The sequence below is a fragment of the Poeciliopsis prolifica genome, unplaced genomic scaffold (genome assembly GCF_027474105.1).
Source record: "Poeciliopsis prolifica strain line A6 unplaced genomic scaffold, Auburn_PproV2 SCAFFOLD044, whole genome shotgun sequence".
NCBI classification, from domain to species: Eukaryota; Metazoa; Chordata; class Actinopteri; order Cyprinodontiformes; family Poeciliidae; genus Poeciliopsis; species Poeciliopsis prolifica.
In genome coordinates, this window is record NW_026562419.1 from 1133656 (window position 1) to 1158332 (window position 24677).

General features: G+C 37.3%; 1 pseudogene; it reads left to right on the forward strand.

Moving 5' to 3' along the window:
• The first annotated feature begins 208 nt into the window (after positions 1 to 208).
• Positions 209 to 24380, forward strand: LOC129376763 (SH3 domain-containing protein 19-like; annotated as a pseudogene).
• Positions 24381 to 24677: the final 297 nt, after the last annotated feature.

Sequence of the window (24677 nt, forward strand, 5' to 3'; positions counted from 1 at the left end):
TCCATTTCTTTAAAACGCTAAAATTAAGAAAAATTAAAAATGGTAAAACTCTTTGATATTTTAATTTAGGAGGCCCCTAATTAAAATGACGTTTCGGTTTGGGCCCCATTAAAGCTGGCACCGCCTCTGCAGTTGAATTACCTTTTGTCACTTCCATTTTTCTTTTTTTTTTTTGTCAGTTGGTGACGTCATGACGTGGGAGCTCGTGCGGCTCCGTATCAGGAGCTCGCGGGGAAACAGGGAAGCTTGAGGAAAGTCTTCAAGCGGAACGGATCCGGTCCCCACCGGACAACAACCGCAGGTTTTTATTTTATGCAGTTTCTTCCTCCGTGAATGACGTCCGAGCACCGAGGCAGAGTTTCTACCCAACCCTGGAAGTCGTTTGGGGCTGGAAAGTTGTCGGAGCGTGGGTGAACTTGTCCCGGGTCGACGCCGTGTTGTGGTGGATGTTAGCGACGAGGAACCGCGGAGGGGAGATGGAAACGTCGCTGCGCTGAACCGGGGCTCATTTTTCACACAGGAAGGAGAAAAAATTTTAAGTCTCGGAGACGTAGAAAGGGGGTTTAAAGATGGCAGAAGCTCGGTCAGAAGAAGAGGAGGAAAACCTGCGGAGAGACACCCGGGATCAAGTGGTCCGACGACAGCCGAACAGCTCCGGAGGTAAATAAGGGCAGAAATGCTCAGATTACTGCCCTGTTTGCACCTGCTCACGCTTCGTTGTTTCAATACAGCTTGTATAAAATCAACCGAGTAAGCTTCTTTTGAACAAATAATTTTTCTCTATAACTAGTGACCATAACAATACATGTTGGGTGAAAACTGAATTAAAGTGCGCTGTCTCTTTAAATGAGCGGCTCCTTTGTAGTTTCAGCTGTGAAATTTGAAGTATGACTGTGAAATATTGAACCTTGCTGACAAAAACTGATCTTCCTCTCATCTCTAGCTGACATGTCGGCATTTTAATGCGTCACCATCAGGAAACAGAAGCATTAAAACCTCCCACGGTTAATAGGCTTAACAAAGAAAGTATTTAACCACTTTTTAAAAATTATTTTTGAGCCACTTTGAAGTTTATGTTGCTAACTAGTCGAACATTGTTAGCAATGCTTCAGGACTTTCTAATAATCTAATTATAGTCCACAATTCACATGTAAAATTTATGAAAAGAAAATGAAACATTTACTCTATTTAGTTGCTGCAGTAAATGTAATTTTGTAGACTGTTGTCCATTTTATTCGGACAAAGATCAATTTTGTTTCTATAAATTGTATTTTCACAATTAAAACAATAATAGAGAAACAAAATGACACTCAGCTAGTATTTTCACATTTTCTTAAGGCACATCTAACTAGAATAGAGAGGTCATTCTCAATGAGAATAAAAACAAGTAGATGAATAATTTCATGCATATGTTTACTAGCGATATGTAGGAACTGCCTACATTTATTTAAAATGGTGTACTTTTGGTAGTTTGACTTTACTGTGTTTTTTTACTTCACTTATATGTCAATAAACAAACACATTTTAGAAAAACATCTATGAAATTTAGATTGAGCCCTACAGTTTATCACAGAGTGAGACCTCTTGTCTCTACACCAGCTTTGTTGTAATGATATTGAGGCTGTTGTTGCCATTGGAGGTCAAATGAATATAGATAAGCACCATTTATTGGAAGTTCTTTAAACTCTGTACACTTTCTCAACCCTCGTTCCCAGTTGGTTGTGGCGTTCAATGTAGTGTTTTATCTGCTTAAAATTTGATATTTTTATAATTGTGTTACTTATTTGTAATTTTAGTTTTACAATGACCAGAATTTGCTCATGACTTTGTTTCGTTTGATATCATTGTAAAAGACAAAATCAAAAGAAATCAAATGTTACTCTGTACTTGCGCACAAAATGCTTCTTTACTCTTACTTGAGGAATATCCTGGGTGGCTACGTTTTATTTGAATACAACTTATTGATACTCTACCAAACTCTGATGTTTACTTTATCAGGAAATTCCGACTGTAAAATGTCTGCTCAGATCTGTAATAGTTCAGTGATTTAATCACCCAGTTGTTGGTAATTTAGTCCATTGACCAAAAATGTTTGTTTTTCTTTATTTTTATCCTCTTAAGTTGTAAATATTGGAGGCCTTGCTGGACAAATATGCATTTGCAATAAGTTAGCTTCAAGTTTCTTGTTATTGTTTGAAATTACATGAGCCAAATGTTTAATCTGGTATTGCATAAGGAAAACATCTGACAGGATTATTGATATTATCACACTATAAATCTGTTTGAGGATAATGTTTGAATTAGCTGCTTCCTTTCGGCACTCGGTGACTCAGAGAGAGTGGGTAAACCGTGCGGTTTCACTGTGGGTGTGGACTGATTCAACCCAACAGTCATATCACTGTACAGGTCAAAACTCGCCCAAACCAAACTAAGAAACCGCTTTCTCCTCCTACACTAACAGCTGTTTAATTATATGCATATGTTGTTGATTGGCAGAATGTTTTTGGACTCAATCATAGAAACATAAGGTCATCATTTTACACCTTTTACCTGTTCTAGACTGTTGTTTGTTATTGTCTATGACAACCTAACCTGTGGTTAAGGTGGTTGTGGCTGTAGAAAAATTGCACACAACACATGTAACCAGGTTTTTAAATATCTATGTTCCACCATGACACCATTTTTATGTCGTTGTCATTGTTTTGTTTCTCCTTGAGGTTGTTTTTAAAGCACTTTGGTTTGGAAGTCAGCAGGATTTAAAGTGTTGTGGCGGCGGCTTTAACCATCAAGAACCACTGAGAGTCATAATGTTGCTATTTTCAACTATAAAATTATAACTTACTAAGAAATATGGTGGTTGTTCATTCCTTGATATAAAGTGACAGTTTTAGACTTTTATTTCTTCCCCGAATTCAATGGCCTTGGTGTTTAGTCTCAAAGTCTGCAAAGTATTCTTCTTTAGAAAGGTAGAAATAACTTTTATGTTGAAAAGTTTGTAGTTAAAAGAATAGCTCTGTTTGAATATTAAAACTGATTTTTATCAGTTTTACAGATTCTATCAGCCTTTAAGTCAGAACATATTGAATATCTCTGGGTTTGTCCCGATAAACTGTCCCAGAAGTTATTACGATAAACAATTCACATTCCCAGAGATCAATAAGTTTTCAATTCAGTGAACATTTAACACTGGAACCGAATATCCAAAATAAATAAACAAACCACAAAAATAACAAATAAAATTAATCTTTTAAAAATGGCTGGTACAGACCAAAACAGCAGGCTGAAGATTTTTATCATCCAACTTTTAGTAGAAAATTGCATAAAATCATGCAAATGGAAAATATTGAGTTTTTTAATTTAACATGTGATTAATTGATTTATTGCTTGTTCATATGGATGTTTCAGATGTGATTTAGTAAACTTTAATGATTAACAAAGCTGTAAAGAAACAGAAAATATAAATGAAGATATGTAAAAGAAATATATATAAAAACCCCAATACACTACATTAGACCAACTCACTTTGAAGCAGATTAAGTTAAAAACAGGAAAAAAAGAAGAAAATGTTGATTTGAATCACACTAGAACTCAAATAGTTTCAGTGGGTCTAGTCCAAACATTTCTCCTGCCAGCCAAAATACAACAGTAACCAAGGCAACAGTCACGCAGCAGGAAAAATTTAACCAATATTTGACTTTTTTAGGGCAGTCTCAAAGGCCCATTTCAGATCTACTCACCCTTAAAATATCAGATTTGTGCCACTTTAATATGTTGTGCTGACCTGGTGAATATGAATCAGATCGATTTGAAAGCCTGCAGTCTGAACGGTCATGTCGCATTTTTATGTCATTCCATACCAGAAGAAGACAGATCTAGATCTAAACAGTGGCTGAAGGTAAACGTTGCTAATTAATTAAAAAATAAAAAAGCAAATAAGTGTTGCACTGTTTTGTGTTGGTCTGTCACCTAAAATTTTAATAAAATGCAGAAAGTTTGGGATTCTACTGTGAAGAACTGTGAAAAGTCTCAATAGAGAAGAGAGCCATTCAGTTTCACCTGAGTTAAAGATCAAATTAATGTAAAATCAGGTTCAATTTAACTTTCATTTATTAAATAAAACATAAACCTGGCAGAAACAGGTAAAGAAAAATATTTTTAAAAAATACAGTTTTGAACTCGTTGACTGGAACCAGTATTTTGGTTTTAAAGATGGCGGCGTCCATTATCACTTCCGTAAACAGAGCGCTGCTGTGTGACGTCAGAGTTCTTCTTCTGCACACGCATCTTGCTTTGGGCCCGTAAACCGTGCACACAGAAGTCTGACAGAGGTTGCAATTAATTAGTAGTTTTAATGAGCTTAAAAAGAAACAACTTGAATTACAGCAAAAATCTGAGCATTTATTAGAATTTTTTTGTGAATGTAAAAATCCACAGCAAAGGCAATTTGGAGAATAAATTCTTGATCCTAAACATTAATTTGAAGAGAAAAAAGCACAAAGCATAAATGCTCCAGTCACTTTCCTCAGCTGTGATGCTGTAATGTATTCATGTTGTGGAAGTGTGTTGAGTACCGGGTTGTATAACGGGGCTTAGAAAGCTCATGAATAAAGGAAGGTCAGCGTCTCACCTGCTTCACAGAGACAAAACCAAATGCAAATGAGACCCACTAGTGGGTCTGATTGGAGCTGCTGCTTGTTTTTTAACCACCAGGTCACAACCTGCTGCAGCTTTTCAGTCGTTCTGTACAACATATTAAATCTTTTAAACATTATTAAAAAATACTACCGTTGAACAGCCTGTAATATATTTAATTCATTATGCATCTAATCTCTGCTTTCAATAATATATGAAGCCAGATGGTTTTAAGTTTTAATGTTTTTTTTCCACTGTACTGTCAATTTATTCACTGCAAAATACAAAATCTGGTATTTTTAATCCAGGTTTGAGCAAAAAATATCTTAGTAGAGTTGAATTTAGATAAACCAACTTAAAAGCAACTTAACAGAAAGATATAGAAGCTTGTTTAAATAAATAATTTAAGTAAATGAAAAAATACTTGTTCCACTGGTAGATTATTTCACTTTCAGCATAGGGACATTTTCTTAAGTAAATTTATCTATATTTTGCTGAAAACATATCTGTAAGTTAGTTTAGTCTTATTTTAAAATTTATTGGTGTTTTTGCTTTGTTTTTTTCAGTAGATTTGATATTTTTTTTGCAAGTAATTGAACTGTTTGACGGCTTTGCTACTTATTTAATTTTTAGTTATTTGTATTTTTTTATTCCTTGATGGGCATCATACACTATCGTGAATGTAAAATATCCTTATTTTGACTATTTTACTAAATATTCAAATATTATTAAGCTTAACAATCATAGCTTTTGGAAAGAAAATCCTACAAAAGCTACAATTACTTTAACACTAGTTTTGATTGTTGTTTTGACTTTACACAATAAGTAATATTTTAGGAGTCGAACATGTTTGTCAACAAAAACAAGACATTTAATAAATAAATAAAAAACAGCAAATACTTCTATATCATAAACCTTTTCTTTTGTTTTTATCCTTCCAGGTCAGAAATATATTATTAAACTTCATTTCATAGCTATTTCACCGTTTTGTTTGTTAATTATGCGATTATTTATGTAAAACTCTCGTAAAGTGCTTTTGGCAGCCTGTTGTTGTTGGCAGCTGAACGGGATGGATGTCGGACCTTCAGGACAGGAAGGAAACATGAGCTGCTGACGTCAACGGAGATGTTTTCACAGTATAATCACCAGACAAGCTGGAGAGGCAGACATGATTTTATTATCAATAACACAAGATGAAAATAGAATTCAAAAAATAATAGCTAATTAAATTAAACATTAAAATACCCTTGAAGTAAACCTTTTAACTGTGACCTTTCACACTGAATGGTTTACAAAATAATACACACGCCTCCTCTAAAAGAGGAGGCGTGTGTATTAATATCAAATATACTTTCTTGCTTTATACAATGAAAACCATCTTAGTGCTGCCACAGAAGCTGACATCCAAAGTCTTCCTTATTTCTCCTCTTCAGCCAATCAGAGCCCAGGAAAATAAATGGCCTCCAGGATTGGCTGCTTTTCGAATGTCAACTGGTATCGCGTCACTATTGGAGTGCCAGAAAAATATCAGCGAATACTGAACATAACATTCTACTGAAGAGATGTGGTCAGAAAAAAAGATTTTAAAACTTTTCATCAGTTAAAATCGATTTGTTTGAGAAACTGCAGATTCAATCAATTAACACACTGATTCCCCTCCCCTACCTGTTGCTTGGTCAAGCCTGGCTGAAAGAAAACTTCTTCTTTCTCTTCTCTCACAAGAAGGACTCTTTATTCTGTTTAGTAAAGTGAGTATTTAACTGAATGCAACATTTTAATGCATCATAAAGATAAAATGTGAAGGTTTTCTGCACCAGCTCATTATTACCACAAGAGATTTTAACGCATCACAAGAATCTGAGCTCCATTAAGATGCTCTTCGGTTTACATCATTGCTATTTTGCAAATCTGTTTTAAATCAGCGCTCTCATATCTCCACTTTTATTTCTGCTGACTCCAGTATTTAGCAACACAGTGAAAGATTAAAACTGAACTATAAAACAACAGATATTTTCTGCTCTGCTCTGTTTGCATGCAGAGTTCAAGCTTTAACGCGCTTGCGTCATTAATTGTTCTGGTATTTGAGTTGGGTTTTTTCTTTAGGGGCGGTTTGTTATGAAAACTGTTTGATCAGCCGCTGTGAGCTAAGCTTCATTTTCCAGCCATTTTATCAGAAACATGCTGGAAAATAATTGGCCAAATGTTAAAACATTCAACTCACCTTTCCAACAGATGTCTGTCTGAGTGTTAGAAGTTAAAAATGTGAATTTTGGTTTATTGAAAGCTGCTAACTGACTAAATAATTAGAAGCTTTAAGGTTATGCATCTTAAATCCAAGTATTTGACTTTTTTATAACAAGAATTTAAGAAAATAAGTCGCATTGGATTTAGAGATCAAAGTGAAAATGTGATCAGAAATGTGTCATTTTCTTTTAAAATAAAATCTTTTAAAAAACTCTTTTTAATTATTTCCCCCTTGGTAAATGTAAAATGCAAAATACAGCTGGAAATGTCTCAACCTTGACCTCTGACCTCCAACTGAGAGAGCAGAAAGCATCTCGATGACGAGCGATGTAAAATCTGCTGCGTTAGTCGTCTGCGTGTTGCAACGCAGCTCCAGCTCATCGCTAACACAAACATCTGGAAGCGTTAAAACCCTGATGACTCCTGCAGAATCCCGCTGCAGCCAATCACAGCCCCACTTCCTGGAAGCTCCCAGCCAATCGGGGGAGCCGTCCGGAGCTGACAGGCGGTCCGGTTAGAGTTTCAGAGGCTGGGAAATTAGAGGAAAAGCAGACACAAGCCTGAGGGGATTAACTTTCAACTTTTCAAATCGCAAAACGAGAAGAAAACTAAGAAGTAAAAAAAACAACTTTTTAGGCTTTAAAGTCAGTTTTCTTTAGATTCTTAGAGAAATCAAGCTGACCTAGTTTACTCTTTGGACAGTGAAGAAAAGCAGTGGAAAGGAGGTAGGCAATGGAAACGTTCACATCCAGAAAGGAAAATCTTTTCCTCTCTAGTTTTTTTTAATCATTACATTTAAAAAATGTGAGACTGTTTTGTGTTAACAGCTTAACATGTATCTAAAGTGATAGTTTGCTACAAGACTAAATAGAAAACCGCTTCATTTGATTAGCATATATACATTTTAATGTTGTAACTTTAGGTGAAAGTTGAGTAACATTTTCCACCTTAATGAATGTCTTTATTTGTTATCTTGTTTGAGGAAAAATGCCAATTATGACGAAAACAGATGAGAAAAAGTGTTGTTTTATGCAGGAAAGAAGGGTGGCGTCCATGTTAAAGCCGGAGTCATGAGTGGGCAGATAAAAGCAAATTCATCTGGTGGAAAACAAAGTTTAGATGAGCTCATCACTTTTCTCTACGCTGCAAAGCTACCAGACTGCATGACAACACATTTAACATTCCTGGATAACATGATGTTTAAGCTCAGATTAGAAAAAACGAAAAATAGCAAGAAATGTTGGGTATGCAAAGCAACAAGAAGACTCTGTTAAAGTTAGTTTTGTTGAAACTATCAAGAATCGCATGGTTCAAAACTAGGCCTGTTGAAACAAATATTTCAGTAATCAAATAAAGATAAAATAAAACATTGGTGAATATAACATAGCAGTAGTATTAATATTGCATATCATCAGTCCATTTTTTTATATTTGAGAAAATTGGACAACAAAGACCAAACTTGATTGGTGCTGAAAATTGGATCTGATAAAAAAAAAAATCTGATATTGCTTTATTAGCATATGTTTTTCTAAAATTGTGACGCTCATTTAGCTGCTAATTGTTGCAGTTTCCAGATTTAAAAAAGTAAATGTTGCTTTGTGTTCCTCCTCAGGTCGTCCTGACAGACGTAAGCCGGAGCATCGCCACAGGTACGAGGTTTCTCTACCTGTCAGGTTGACTGTCTGCCAGCAGGAAGTGTGTTTTATTCCTCCCACATGCAGAGAACTGCCTGGTTCATGCAGAGATTCTGTTTGATGCTGAATATTTTTGATCATTCCAAATGAAGGTTTGGCTCAAGAAAAACTTCAACGCTTCATTTGAAAGGTGTGCATAAGACTGACTGAAGGAGTCTTCATGAATGTTTACATTCTTGTCATAAAGTGTCATTTGGTAAATAGACACTTCTGGTTGCATCCTCAGAACCAGAACCGAACATGGAGAAGCAGCATTTAGCTTTTATGCATCACAAATCTGGAACAAACTTCCAGAAAACTGCAAAACAGCCAAAACTCTGACTTCCTTTAAATCTTAATGGTTGACTGTGTTCTATGACTTTGCATTTCTGTGTTTTTATGATGAAAAGTTAAAACAGTCAACTTTGTAAGAATGAAGTTTATTTGTTTAGCGAATTTCAGTTTTAATTAAAGTTTTATTGGAACTTGTCATTATTTACCAAATAATCTAAAGCGGACACTTTTAATGGACTTTTAATGCAACTTTAGACAACTTTGCATTAACAGTGTCATCATTTACCAATGACACTTCATCATAACATTTGTACGCATTCATAAAGACTCCTTCATGTTTACGACGGTGTCATCATGTCAGTTTTATGCACATCTCTTCTCATAAAACTTCCCTCGATGTCCAGAAGTTGAAGTCGTCCTGCTGTTTTTCTGCAGCTCAGACTTTTCTCCTGTTTCTTTGCAGACTTCCACGTTTAACTTCCCTCCCGTTTGGTCTCTGCTTCTTACACACTCCTCAAAGTATTTAGTCTGTTGCCTGGTTGGCATAGCGACCTGTAAAAGTCACTGGGTTAAAGGAGCTTGTGTTTGTTTATTCAATAAAAAACAGGGGAACCTGATCGATCAGGTTTTTTATAAATTTAATTGGTTTTACGTGTTAATGAAGTTACCTTGGTTTTATTAGTCTTTGGCTGCAGTAATTGCTTTCAGCCTTCAGCTAATGTGTTTAAAAGTGCTAAACAAAGGCAGCTTTGAGTGCAGAAGTGAACCAGTGCAAAATAAAACCCCACAGAGGATGACTCAGAGCCTTAAACTGCATCGTAAAGCAATTAGAAATGGCTTTTCTGTCCTGTAAAACCAAACCTTCAGAACATTCAGAATGAGAGCCTTAATTTATAGACAAGTGGCGAAGCATCAAATGGTAAACATGCTTAATGGAGCGTTTTCTGTTTGTTTAATTGGTGTGAAAGTCTGGATTCTGCTTTACATCGGCTGCCAAACAATAGAGTATATTACAGTTTTTAATTTGAGAGTAATCTTGATGTAACCCCACTGTTAAAATATGGTTAAGCAGTTGCTAATAAACTCTGGTCTGCTCTGCTGTCAGTTATTCACACACAGACATGCCTAAACATGACGTAATGGAGGGAAAGGCTTTAAAACTGTTAAAACTGTATCTACACTGAAATTAAGCACGAAAACCCTCAGAAATAAACAATTAATGCAACGTCATTTACTGCAATTACTTATTTCTAATCAGGTATGCAAGTTATCAATTAATGAGTTAATTGATCGACTAACGGTCTTGAGAACTGGTCGGTCCTCCATCTTTCCATGACATTCATTTTGTACGTCCTTATATTTGAACTTTTTGTGTCAGTTGTGTCAAATACTGACTGAAAAAACAAACAATTGTGTTTTTCTCAAACTATTAAACTTTTGAAGACCACAAAATCAGCCATGATTATTGTCATTGTGTCTTTTTATATCATGTTTTCTGTCGGCTTCCTATAAAATCAGTAACTTTTGGTTGAAGTTGTCACTATTAATGTGAAACTTATGGAAACTTATATCTCAAAATGGACTCTACGTCCCAAACTGGACTCTGTCTGGGCCGCTTCTCTTTGCAGTTCTGGTATGGCCCCGCCGCCATCTTTAATTCTGCATGGCTGGCTCCAGAAGCCACGCCCCCTGCTGGATGGCAGAAATACTACAACACTGAAACAATGTTGTATTTGTAGGATCAGTTAATCTAATGGAACGTTTATAAACCATTGTTAGTCCATTAATTATTTGCATCCCTATTTATAATTGTTTTATTTATCTTTTTATAACTTAAGCTGTACACATATTTTTTTATATAAAGAAGAACAGTAAATGAATTGTTTTGTTTCTATCAGTGTAAATATGTTTTTATTGACGGGGAAACTCTTGAAAAGAGACCAGAGTTAAAGGTCCAGGAAGATCTGTTATCTTGTGATGGCTCCATGATTTCTGTCTGTTTTTCTTCAGCTTCAGAATATTTATCTTTAAAAACCAACAACTTTGGCTCAGTTTAAACCTGTTTGATGATTGAAGTTTGATTTTAGTGTCCAGGTAACTTTAAGCTCTGTTTTCATGTTAATGTTAATTATTGCAGAAAAAAATCACGTAAACTTTATGATGGCTGGTAATTGTTGCTGTATGAATTTTGTGTATTTCTTGTTATGCTAGGTAATTAATATTTAATCTGTCCTCATTGGTTGATGTTTGCTTTGTTTCTAAACATTAAAGAATGACTATTTTTTGCAAAGGTCAAGTTTTTTTCTAGCATTTGTTTTCGGAAATTGACTTGTTTATAGTCTAAGTCCTGGAGAATTGGATATGAGGATAATTTGTCAATAAAAATAATAAAAATATTTTCAACAGCGAAAGAATGAGGTGGAATAACTTTGTTTCCTGTCTCTGCAGCCAGGGTCCTCTCTCGTCCATCAGAGCTGTCATCAAGAGAAGTAAGTGACAAACTTTATGACCATTTCCTGTGAAGTAGAAACATGAACACTTGCAGCCATGAAGCCAAAGTTTAACTTTGATTAGAAAAGAAACTGTTTGCTTTTTCTGGGCGATACAGATCTTTTATTTTCAGATCTGACTTTCCAATTCTGTTTTTCTTTTGTCAGATAATTAAGTCAAGTCAATAACAAAAAAACGATAATAAAATAGAAGACTTACTTGATTTAGCTAACTTTTTGTCTGAACTTTTGAAGCTATAACTGAGTTAATCAAACTATAATTATTTGCATGGTGGATGTCTAAAAGCCATAAACAGTGATTCATTTTCTGGACCAGAACCAATGAGATTGATCAGTATTTGATCTGATCAGAGCTGGTCCCAGGTTACATGCTGTTGACTAAAGAAATTTAACCTCCACTCCAGAAATCCAAACTAAAGCAAACTTTCCATTTAAACTGTTTACCGAGTTGCGTAACTTTTAGGTAATCTGGAAAAATGTTGCTTTTAATGATGGAAAAAATCCAGTGTGACCTTTTCAGATATAATGAAACCAGGCTCAGAGTTTATAACGTAACGACTTCCCACCTTTTGCTTCCGCTTGCTTTCCTCACGTTTCTCTGAAAAATGTCACACAGGGCTCTACTATCCTAAATAATCACATGTCCTGCTTCTGCAAACCTGAAGCTTTTCCAAGTGTGTCAGGTCAAAGTTTTGATGTTGGACCATCTCATGTAAAGCTATAAATATCTTAGACATCTGTTTCATATTCTGGTATCTTACAGTTTTAATGCAGCTGTTTGGACCTGAATAAAACGGATCCCGTCTGCATTATAAATCCAAACATAAAGAGTTGAAAGAAAGGGAGGAAAAAAAGGTCTGGATTTATTTCAGACACTGTTTTCTATTTGAAGCTTGGTCCAATTTAAAACAAGTATGTCAGTTTTGTTTTATATGGCACTTTATGCCAAAAAGACTGAATAAAAAGTATAAAAAGATTAAAACACATAAAAACATAATGAAAGCTGAAGAATAGAAGCAGATTATCAGTTTTTACTTGATGCAATTGGTTTCTTTTTAATCTAATTTGAATAATTAGCTGAGCTTATTGTTCTGTAAAGTGTGATTGAGTTGAAATTCTTTTCTTTTAATTAATGTTCAGTAAAATGAAATATTGTAGAAAATAAAAACCATTAAATCCAACCTGTGGATTTGAGGTATTTTTCTACGAACTTTAGATTTCTGGTGATGTTATGAAAGACGTTGGTTCATGCTTTGAAACATTGTTCAGGTTCACCATAATAACAATCTGGGGTTGATCTATTTGAATCATTCATATTAAACTTTCAGCTTTGTTGTTGCTTTATTTTAACTTTGTTTCAAATCTCTCATCAGCTTCAAGGTCCACGTCTGTCTCAGAGACGCAGAGAGACAGAGACAGAGAAAGAGACAGGAGGTAAAACTCCCGGATAATTATTATTCATTTGAGCTGAAATAAATGCAGTGTGCAGCAGCAATAATTAGACATCTCTGACATTTTTACAGGTCAGACAGACATAAATGATTAATTAGTGTCATTTATTACTGTTTGTTAAATATGAATAGTTTTTCAGTCTTTACATATTCCTAAATATAATTTTAGTAGTTGTATAATTTAGGATAAATTTAACCGTATCAAGATGAACCTCGTCTCTAAAGCGCCTTCCCATCACAAACTTGATAGAGCCTGAAAAGAAAGAAAACATGGAGGAAGTTTAAAGTCTTAGTTTCCGAAAATTACGATAAAATATTTGGACCAGTTAGAAAAAAATGATTACAAGAATAGAGTCAAAATATTCAGAGAAAAAAAAAGAATTAAATCATATTATACAACAGTAGGTCAAAGTATGAATAAGTCATAATATTATCAGAATAAAGTTGCAACTTTAGGAGAAAGAAGTAGTGATTTTTTTTATAACTCCTACTTAAAAATACATTAAAATGAGGAAAATTGAGCCTCTTCTAGGCTTTATTCTACTGATATTATGACTTTATTTTTGTATTTTAAATAATTTAGTTTATCCCTGATACTGTCATAAAAAATATTTAAAAGATTTATACAAGAACATGATTCAGTTTGTTTTATTTTTATTTTATAGTAAAATAGTTTTAAGTGGAACCTAAAAAAATGAGACATTAGACATGTAGTTATCCAGAACCACATGAGAAAAATATTAATTATGAGAAAGGATCTATTTTTTTCTTATTGATAACTTGATCTTTATTAACAGAAACTATTTCCACTGCTTGAATAGAAAGACACATAATTAAATTAATTAGCTGAAGCCATTCTTTACAAACCGACTCCTTGTTCTTTTTATAAACTAACTGATTGATTTGTGCATCGCTGCCTCGTCGTTCTCTTTATGACTTCCTGTTGTGTGTCGGTTTCTAGGCGACCAGAGATCACCATCTTGGCAGCAGAGCCGCTCCATCTGGTTTCCTGGAGCCGTTGGGGGGATTCCTCCACCTCCTCCTCCGCCTGCGCAGATCTGGGGGGCCACGATCGCTCCGACGATTCAGGTGAGGCTCGGATGATACACGACGACTTTAGAGTCCATTTCTACGTCATGGCAGGAGATTTAGCAGCAAACGCACTTCTGTTGTTTACTGGTGTGTTTCGATTACAGCCTTTCTTGGTGTTCTGTGTTTTAACTGCTCGGCAACCTAAATATGAAGTAGGTGTGGGAATTAATTTTTTTATCAATTTCTTAACATAAGAATGTTGATTCACAGTAATGATGTTTAGAGTCCACTGAACTGTCCTGTTTGTGGTCGGCTGGTTTTAACGCTGTACAATGGCTGCTGGAAGTGACAAGTATTTTGTTGTTGACTTAACATCCAGAAACCACTTGCTGCATTTTTGTTGGTTATGCTTGTATAATTCTGTCCGATTGTATCACTCTGGATCTGTTTGCAGCCATTTTCACATGTGAGTGTAAACGTTAAGTTGGGGGTTGTGACCAGCAGCAGCTTATTTGGACTTAAAGTGACAAGACGGCCTAAAACTGCTCAAAATAGGCTAAACTGACCAGAATAAAGTCTCATTATCTAAGCTGATTTTGTGTAAACGTGTGATAAATGTGTTTTGTGTAGATCATAAATCTGTCCTAATCTGTTTATGAAGGGTTATAGGTCACCTTTAACCCTTGTTTTTCTTAGCCGCCTTCGTATGAGGAGGTGATCAGAGAGAAACACAGGAGCAGGTTCTCCTTCCTCCTGCCCCTCCTCCTCACCTTTGGGTTGTAGAACCACCATCGCCACACAGACCGACCCAGGACCCGCCGCCGACCCTCAGGAGACTCGCGGTAAACCAGGAGGCTGATTGGAAGGAGTTCCAGATTGAATATTTATTATTAAACTGAGTTTTTTCTGTTCTCAGATAGAAGATCAGCGAGGCCCCCCGGCCGCCTCCCCCCTCCTGCACTTCCAGACCTCCGAATGCTGCTGATGTCATCATTACCTCCAGCCAATCAACTGTTAGCTCTTCTGAGACGAACAGCGTAGCTACCAACGCACATCCTGAACCTCTAACACGCACCTCCACACACACGCAATGCTCCGACTTCCTCAGTGACCAGCAGTTGCCTTCAGCATCAGCATTGTCTGACCCATCTCCAGATGTGCCCTTGGAGCGCCCCAGGCCACGCCCACGCACTAGGCTAGCTCGCCAGCCAGTTAGCGACGAGGTCAAAGTTCAGACATTGGTTAAGCTGCGTGAGGACGGTTTGGCCACGTTAGCGGCGCGTTCAGCCAGCGACGCCATCAACTCAGAGGGGAGCAACGGGAAATACCTGCAGGAGCTGCTGGAGGCGTTCAGCTCCGACGACTGGGGCTTCCCTGATCACTGCAGCGACGACAGCGAGCGCAGCCAATCAGAGAGCGAGGACGGACCGAAGGAAGAGGACATGGCGACTCTGAGAGCGAGGATACAAGCGTTCGAGCAGCAAGTCTCTGATGAGAGCTGTGGAGACTTCAGTACTGGGAATGTTGATGATTTTGTTGTCACAAAAAGACCAGAGCCTCGACCGCGGCCTCGTCTCCAGGGGCAACTGGCCAAATCGACCCCACCTGTCATCGCTCCCCAAAGCCCAAAAGCTTTTCGCCCTCCCCCAAACCCTCCAGCAAGGTATTCTGGGAAGACGAAGGCGTTGCTGTGGAATCAGGCAGCGTAGAAACAGCAGAGTCAAACCCTGAAGCTCCGTCTTCTGCAGAAGCATCAAAATCTGATCCAGGGTCAGACATCAAATCTACCCAAACCCCTGAAAAGCCCGCCATAACTCCAAAACCACAGACTGTTACAGAACCGCTGCCATCAAGCGCCCCAGTCCCGGCACCCAGACCGCCTCCACCCAAACTCACGTCCTCCATCAGCAGCGACTCCTTCCCCCTGAACACAGGACCCCCAAAGAGGCCTCCGGTCGCCCAGAGCTAGCCTGGGCGCGCCGCAGCAGAGCATAGATGAAGCTACGCAGAACACTGTGACCCAAACTGGTGAGTTTTAGTTTTCCAGCTAACGCTTCAGGTTTGTGATTTTTATTTCTTTTTTCCATTACTGTTGCCCAGCAGCGATAGAGGATGAGCTCTAAAACGTGCCTGGTTAATTTGATGTGGTTGTTAAACTCTTCATGCCTATTAGCATCTGCTAAATTGTCTTTTCCAAATATTTGCTAGAAGGAAGTGTCCTTCTTCCTGTTTACGCTGCCAGATAGCCTGAATTAGCAACTGCTGCTGATAAGGAAGTTAAGTTTATTGACTCAACTCCACAATGGCCTGCAGATGAGCTTCATGTGAGATTATTATCATCACCACTGTTTACTCTGAAGTTGTTACAGTGCAAAAAATTTTTTTCTTTTACTTTTGATGATAATAGTGTTTAAAAAAGAGACTAAAATCATAAAATTGGCATCAATCTCCCAAGTTCTGGTATTCTTTCTAAGCTGGATATTTAATCAGAGATCAGCAGAGCAATTTAAACTAAATGATGAAGCTAATCTATTACAGATCTTTACAACAAGAACAAAATTGTTGATATTAAAATGATTATTATTGATGCTAACATATGAGCATCACATCTCTTGCTTCTTCTGCACTGCTGCCTCAGCGTTACTTGAGGTCAAGTTTTAGTCTTCGATTGATGCGGCGAGTATCAAAAAGCCACATTTATTTACCATCGTACCGCAGTGACAGACGGCTGCATCCTCAGTGTACAGTTATCGTATGTCCTCCTCCCAGACTCAATAACTATTTCTGCTCCCAACAAAGACAACATGCGTTTATGTCCCTGCTGGTATTTGCATAATAATCTACTCTGCTTTACTTATGTTTATTTAATGATTCTGCAGTTATTGCACTTCTGTTGTTCAGTAGTGAAGTCCTTATTGACCAGCAAGATAAACCTGAACTAGCAACATAAAAATACTTATCTATATTCTATATAAGAATGGCTACATGTATAAATGTCTTCTGTTTTCCTAACTCAAGGGAAACTAATTTTATTGTCGACTTCATGCGGTACAATGTTGTTTTTGTTTCTCCTGGTTTTAGTGCAGACAAGGAGAACCTTCATTTATCGATGGGTGATAAAGGAGGGCTTGTTTTGGCAAACTCAACAGTCAGGAATTATAAATAGTTTGCAGGACATTATTAAAGAATGCAATAAAATCTCTGGCATTCCTCTTGACAATCTTATTGATCTCTATTTTGTCAGATTATTAACGAAAGCTTCAACACAACTTGATGAGTCAAGTTTGAACCGTCAAGATGATGAGAATGACGAACCGATAGACAGACACAGTCTGGAAGCAGACTTTGTCTTTTCTATGCTTAAAGATTGTTAATGAGGCTGTTGTTGGTTTTATGTGTGGACCTGCTGAGTGTGCAGCAACTTACCCTTCAAGGACAATTATGTTTAACCAAACTTTACGAGTGAGGTTGCACAGTGTGGTGTGGTTGGAGACAGTCTATGGCGAGCTTTGTACCTTATTGTTGCTGATAAACGCTGGTTCGGCCTTTTTCTCTTTCTCTCTTGTCACTATAGCTGTATAAGAAACGTTAATATTTCCAGTTAGCAGTTTAACTAGTTTGTGTCCAGAATGTGTGTGGTCTGCAGAGATGTTAGCTGGGTGAACCTAGAACCTAGTGAACAGCTAATAGATAGCAGCAAAAACAACAACTGTTTCAGGGATTAGTTACACTTTGAATGATTTTTCCATGTTGTGTTTATTTCCTTTTTCAGTGAAAGGAGGAAGTATCCGTTCCACCGTCAGACCGGCAGCACCGACTTCCCCTCGCAGAGCCAGCGGTAAGACTACAGGCCCTGCTGTGCGTCCGAGTTTCTGAGACACTGATCTGGATGTAGCTGCGACACAATGGGGCGTTTGAGAGCTTAGAGACACACATGCAGCTCATTTGTTTTGTGGCAGAAACATGCAAACTTGTGGAGAGTTTCATGTGCTAAGTGTTTGTATGTGACGATGTGCTTGGGTCCGGCTCAAAGAGGGAGGCCTGTGTGATGCAATCTAAACTTTGTGGGAGAAAAATGGGATGATTGTGTGAGAAGAAACAAGCCCCCACTGTTGTTGTGTGCTTGATGTGTGTAGATGTGTTGGTGTGTGTTGCTGGCTGTCTTCAGCAGTTTTATTGCTGAAGTTAGATGCATGTTGAGGGGATCTTTGTTGATGCCTCGTGGTAGAAATAAAACCGAATCAGCACTTCTTATGTCTCTATAGTTTCATCCTGGAAATCATGACTTTCTATTAATAAGTAGTGATTTGAGCCAAATGTTGCCTTTCCATCATCAAACCAGAGGAAACCTTTATGTTTGGTTTGACATTCAACAAAGTCGAGCTAAACATAAAAGTTGCCTTCAACCTGCTCTGATTTGATGACAGAAAGTCAACATTTGGCTCAAATAAACTTTTATTAATGGGACTGAATTATTAATAATAATTAATCACAATTAGTTGAATTTGAAAAATAGTCAACTAACTTAGCAATCGATTAATCATTGATTGGAGGAAACGGATACAGAGACGGCCATCTGCTGAAAGAATAACACATTTACATCTGGTATCTAATATAAACAAAACCATTTTCTGAAAACATGTCAGAGTTTCAGAAAACAAGAGAGGAGATTGATCGATTAGCTTTACTTATAATAATATAAATATTCTCCAGTTTTTCTTCATACAACATTTTATTTAGTGATAGAAAAACCATTTCATTTTTTCACAGGAAACAGTCAGAGCAACCAAAGCTGCTGTCATTTCATCAGCATCAATTTGGATCAGTAACATTTATTATTTAGCTGATTATTAATTCATCAAATACTTAATAGGCTCCAACACTCATAGCGTTTTAAACAACAAAGCTTTTCAGAGTTGCTGACCATTTTCTTCCCTTAATGAAGAAAGGGAAGACTCCTCTTCTGTCAGCGCACTGTTAGAAGAGGAGTACACTCTTCTGAGTGTACTCAAACAACAAAGTTTAAAACTCTTTGCTGTTTCAAAACAAAGTGTTCGCTGTGCTCCGATGACCTCCACAGTCCCAAGATCTCAAACCAATAATGGAACACCTCTGGGATTCAGTGGGATGACTAAAGAGTCACATCATGAAAGTTCATCCAACAAATCTGCAGAAACTGTCATTCTGTCACACAGAAAAATCTCAGGAATATTCTGTGAAGCTTTGCCACAAAGAATGAAAGCAAAATGGCGTCCAGCAACACACAACTAGCAACTAATAATCTGGTCCGTAGTTTTAATTCCTGTGAAAACACCAGCCTGATCTAATCTGTTTAAATAATCTATATAAAGAGTAAATAATATTCTGAAATATTGATGGATCTGTATAAACTGCATGCAACAGTTGCATGAGAATTTAAGGCCAATAGAGGGCGCTAATGTCCTATCAGAGATGATTGTAGCAACACAGAAATTAAAAAACTGAAGATGTGATAATCACCACACTAACTGTAATAAAAGTAGCTACAGATCTAAGTTTTTTATTTGCCAGATTTATTCATCTTAGGTTAGTATTTATATGATGAATAATCATAATTAATTACCAGTTTTCCTTCTCCAGCTCCTAGTCTGGCCCCCAAACCAACTTCAGTACCACCGGCGCGTCCAGATCCAAACCCAGTCGCTCTGAAACCTGCAGCAGTCAGTCCTGCTGCACCCACCAAGCCTCCAGGACCGCCGAAACCCCCGACGCCGGCCCCGCCGTGAGGAAAGCCTCCGTTCCCCAGGCCAAACCTGAACCTGGCATCGCTGCTAACCCAGCGTCTTCTGGACCGACTCTCCCTCAGCGGTAAGAAAAGACTGGATAACTAGGCCTAAACACTTTGATTAAAGGCCTCATTCTGTGGATGGAGATGACATATTGTTAAGATGATTTATGCAGAAAGTTTCTATTTCATCCAGATCTGTGTTTGATATACTATTTATATCATCCATTTAATCAGTACTTTCACATATAACCCAGACTGCAGGTTTGGTGTTTCTGAGTGAACGAATAGAGAACATGGCTGTAGGGTTGAAACGATTAATTGTGAAAACTTGATTATTGAATTAACTAATTTAGTAATTAATTAATTGTTTACAGGAATATATAATCTCTAAAAAGGACAATTTGCTAAAAGAACAACACACAGTAATTAACTCGACCAAAGTTATGTACATTTTGCATTTAAGATGAAAAATTATCTTTGTGTCTATATTCTGCTTAAATCTCCTCCAGTGGAAGATTTAGCTTCACCTGGTACAATTCCTGCCCTGTTAGACATTAAATTACAATATCTGTGTCATATTAACTGTATAAACTGTTTGTATATTTTCTAAAGTAACCTTTAAGTTCAGACTGTTTCATTCATCTTTTGTCTTTTTCCTTGTCTTTTCCAAGTCCGCCAAGTGTGAAGCTCCTCCCTCTCGTCCTCCACCAATCAAATCCGCCCCCAGCAGGCCGCCTCCCCCAGCAATAAACTCCTCAACCAATCAGATCGCTGCTGCCAAAGCTGCACCGGCTGAGCAGCTTTCATCGGCCAATCAGACGCAGACTCAGAGGATGTCGAAGAAAGGACCGCCTCTGCCGCCTCGCCCCAAACCTGGACACCCTCTGTTCAACAGCTACATGGTATTCTCACACAGACACACAAAATCATTACAAAACACAGAGTATTGCAGTCACTTAAACTTGTTTTCCAGAAACAGGAAGTCCTGATTGTTCTTGACGATCCAAGTCCTGCTCCTGCTGAGTCGCAGCAGGCAGGGGAAGGGACGGATGAGAGCAGCGTTACGGCCGACACCAGCCCATCTCAGTGTCTCCTGGACTTGGACACCCAGCCAGAGACGGTCCAACATCTGGACGGCGAGTCCAAAACGGCCATAGAAGACCTCAACCAGTCCGACTTCCAGGTGCCAAACAGACAGATTTTATTTAATCCTTTTAAAACGTGTAATTCCTGCAATCTTACTGAATAAATATTTAAAGTTTTTAGACAATTTCAACAAACCTTCGTCTCTCAGATGGTGAAAACCCAACACAGCTTCTGGACGTAGTTTTTGAGCCGAAAATAACAGATTGACACTTTGACTTGAAGCAGGAAGAGATCTCGGGTCATCCATTTAAATATATTGGTTTTATTTTTTTTATACTTTAACAAAAAGCCACCTGAGGATCAGTGTTCATATTTTAAAAACATCTTGAAAACATCATCTCAAGAGGATGAGTTTAAATAAAAAGAAATGTATTCCCAGTTAAATCATCATTCACTCCTTAAAGAGCCAGAGTTGTATAAATTACACCACTAGGTGGCAGATGAACTTTTTTACTTGAGTAATTACTTTCACAGCTTCTTCTTACTTGTTTCTGAGTAAAGATCAGGCTATTGAGTTTTTGGTTTCTCTATCCACCTCTAGATAATCTAAATTATTTGTGTCTTTTCTGCTCACTGATACTCTCCAGGGTTTTATTTGCATATTCACACAGACATCAAATGAGACAAACCACATGTGGAGACAAGATTTTTGCTCCTTTCTTAATATGAAGAAAATATTCCGCTACATTTTAAAAAAATAAATGAATTTAAATGAGAATTTCTTTTTTTACCAAAACAACAGGGAGTCCATCATATTTACATTTAAAACCCATTTTTATTCTTTGCTGTTTGATTCAGTTTAAGTTCCTTTTATAATGATAAACATTTTAAACTTTACTTTTAAATGTATTTTTCTTGTTCTTATTGGTGAATTGTGCAATACTTTTGTCAACAGCTGTTGTTTTAATGTGCTACATAAATAAGTTGACATTAACATGGAATCTAAAGAGTAATAAGCAGAAGTTGTAATGAGAATGTTCAGTCGGTGTTGTCTCGTGTTTTAAATGTTTTTTTGTTGTTTTTCTTCAGTCCATTCTGCCTGTCCAGCCTGCTGAGCTCAAAGAGCCAGACCCTCCTGCTGTCAGGTCGGAGAGAAACGCTGCTCACAATTCAACGACTTGAAGCTGAAAGCGGTAAAAACCTGACGTGCTGTTTGCCTCTGCAGCGGCCCGCGATGCGTCGCTCTGTTCGACTACGAGGGAGAGGGCGACGACGAGCTCACCTTCTCTCAGGGCGACGTCATCGGCCTCCTGGAGCTGGTTGGAGAGGAGTGGGGGCGGGGCCGGATCCACGGCCGGACGGGAATATTCCCACTCAACTTCATGGAGGTGGTGGAGCCCCTTCCACAGCCGACGCCAGGAGAAACTTCTACACAGGAGGCAGCAGAGACTGGAGAAACGGAAAGCTCTGGTGAGACGAAGAAAGCTTTCACTCTTTTAGTTTTACCTCAACGTTAAACACTTTAATCACTGGAATGAATGTTTACTCTCACCTGAGTTAAGTTGGTAAATCCTAGCTCACACAGCAACATTCTTATGCTAATTTTTGTCCCAATTTTCCCTTAAGGTACCTCAATTATTAGGATAGTCTTAACAAAAATGCCTTAATTGTAATTGAAGAAGACAAGACAACCTTCGTGGCACAGTAGAAAGTTTTTCTGTAGTTTTTTTCTCTGTTGCTTTTTAGGCGTAAAAGGAAGGAAATGTGTTTATGTGTTCAAAACTGGCAACAAAATATCACTACACAAAAATCATAGTTTAAATTCTATGACTTGAAGAAAATGGAACCATTTCAGATTGTAAGTAGAAGTGGAGGATAAATAAGCTGTTGTGATGCTTGTGTACTTTTGTGATTGAGCGGTGAGGATTAGATACGTAGCAGAGACAGGGAGAGAGCAGCTAGCAAGCATCAATTTGGACTTCGTGTTTTCTTCTAAGGTCAGTATCTGAATAATGCAGCACCAGACAGAAACATGTTCACATAGAAAACTCTACAACATTCTTGGTGTAATTAAAGCCTCAGAGTGTAGAAACTGTAGAAGTTATTAAATGTTATTTTTTAGAACAATAACAGAGAATTGTTACTAATTGTATTTACTGTCTGCTATTCTAACTTCTAGTTTTTGAACGTTATATAAATGTATAACTAAATAAATATGTTTTTGTTGTGAGCTTCATGTTTTTTTCTCTGCTTTAATTTTTATGTTTTTCTACATTGTTTTGTCCTTAAAAACAATCTTCCTGATTTTTTTTTGTGCATATTTTTCCTCAGCAACACTAAAACAACCATCAGATTTAAAGGTGAGTGTGTTTAGCTATATCTTCTATGTACATCACTTTATGTGTCATTAAAACCATGTTTTTAATAATAAAGTCTGATACAGTTTCTCCTTCAAAGCAGCACTGATTTTAGTCAGTTTATGAAATTATAAACGCTCTAAAACTAAAACTGTTTGTGTAAACAGACGGACGAGTGGGTTGTGGCTCTGTTCGACTTCCGGGTCAGACTGCAGACGACTTGTCCTTCCAGAAGGGGGCGCTGATTCAAGTGACAGAGCATGTCGATGCAGAGTGGAGGAGAGGACGACTGGATGGGAGGGAGGGACTTTTTCCTGCTGCTTTCACACAACCCAGTCAGGGTACGAGAATACACTCATTTATAAAGCTTTTAAAGCTTTAAATAATAAAGAAAATTAAAATAAAATAATAAATTGAGTTTACAGATAACTTTTAAGCTCAATTTAATGTGTCAGGTTGATATTTTATTGAGAAAAACTTTGTTTTTGTAGACTTTTTAAAAGCTACTTTTGTTTTTTATCTATTTAATTTTTCCTCACCAGCTCAGCCAATCACAGGCCAGCAGCCTGCAGCTAAAGGAACGGCTAAAGCTGTGTTTGATTTCACAGCAGAGAACGAGGATGAGCTCACACTGAAGGTGTGCGACTTAAAATTATTGTTGGATTAAATCCTCTGCTGAAATCATTTTTGAAAGATTTATTTTGTGTTTCTGCAGGCCGGTGACATCCTGACGCAGGTGGAGCCGGTTGATGAGCAGTGGATTTGGGAGTTGTAGGCGGAAAGTGGGATTGTGCCCAAAAACTACATTTCATTCCTCTGATGAGTTTAACAGATTTTTGAACTTTTGATGACACTACAGGAATGTTTCCTGCATTGTGTTTTTTATCTAGCATTTTTGGATGAAAACATGAATAAACCCATTCCAGTATTTCTATTTTATTTTATTTTAATTGCCAGGTGGTTAAAGGACCTGAATGAGCCTGGATAGTTTTTATTGTTACTTAGCTGGAGATGGAGAGACTCTGTATGTTTTAGACATCTGAGATTAACGGAAACGATTTCACATTGATGGACTGTTGATAGTTTATTTCTTTATTTCCTCTGGACTTGATCATTTTTCTTTTTTATTCACTGTTCACCTCCAGTAGCAGGACTGAATCGACCTTCAGTTTTTACGCCATCTTGGGATTTGATCACTGCTTCAAAGATCCTTCTCCTCATTTCTTCTTTCTTTATTCTCATTTTGCAATTATGTCAGTAAATACAAAATATGCAAATAATTCACTTTAACTGAACTGTTAATTGATTGTGCAAAATAAAGCCTTTTGTTTCCATTTGCTGGTTTAAATGATGCATAAATGTGCTGAATGAACTGTTCAGAAAATAGTTGTCTGACGGTAAGTATCTGGAGTTTAAAAAAACAGATTTCAACACTTTTCTACGTGCTCTAAAGCCATTTATTTCTAGTATTTAAATTATATTTTTATGATTGAAAGCAATTACATTACTTAAAATCACCTCTTAAAATATTGCTGTGCTTCTTTTTTCTTGTAAGGGTTTTCTTTTTCATGATTTTCTCAAAAAGAAACTCATGTTCCATCAATTACAGCAAATTATCCAGATCCCACAGC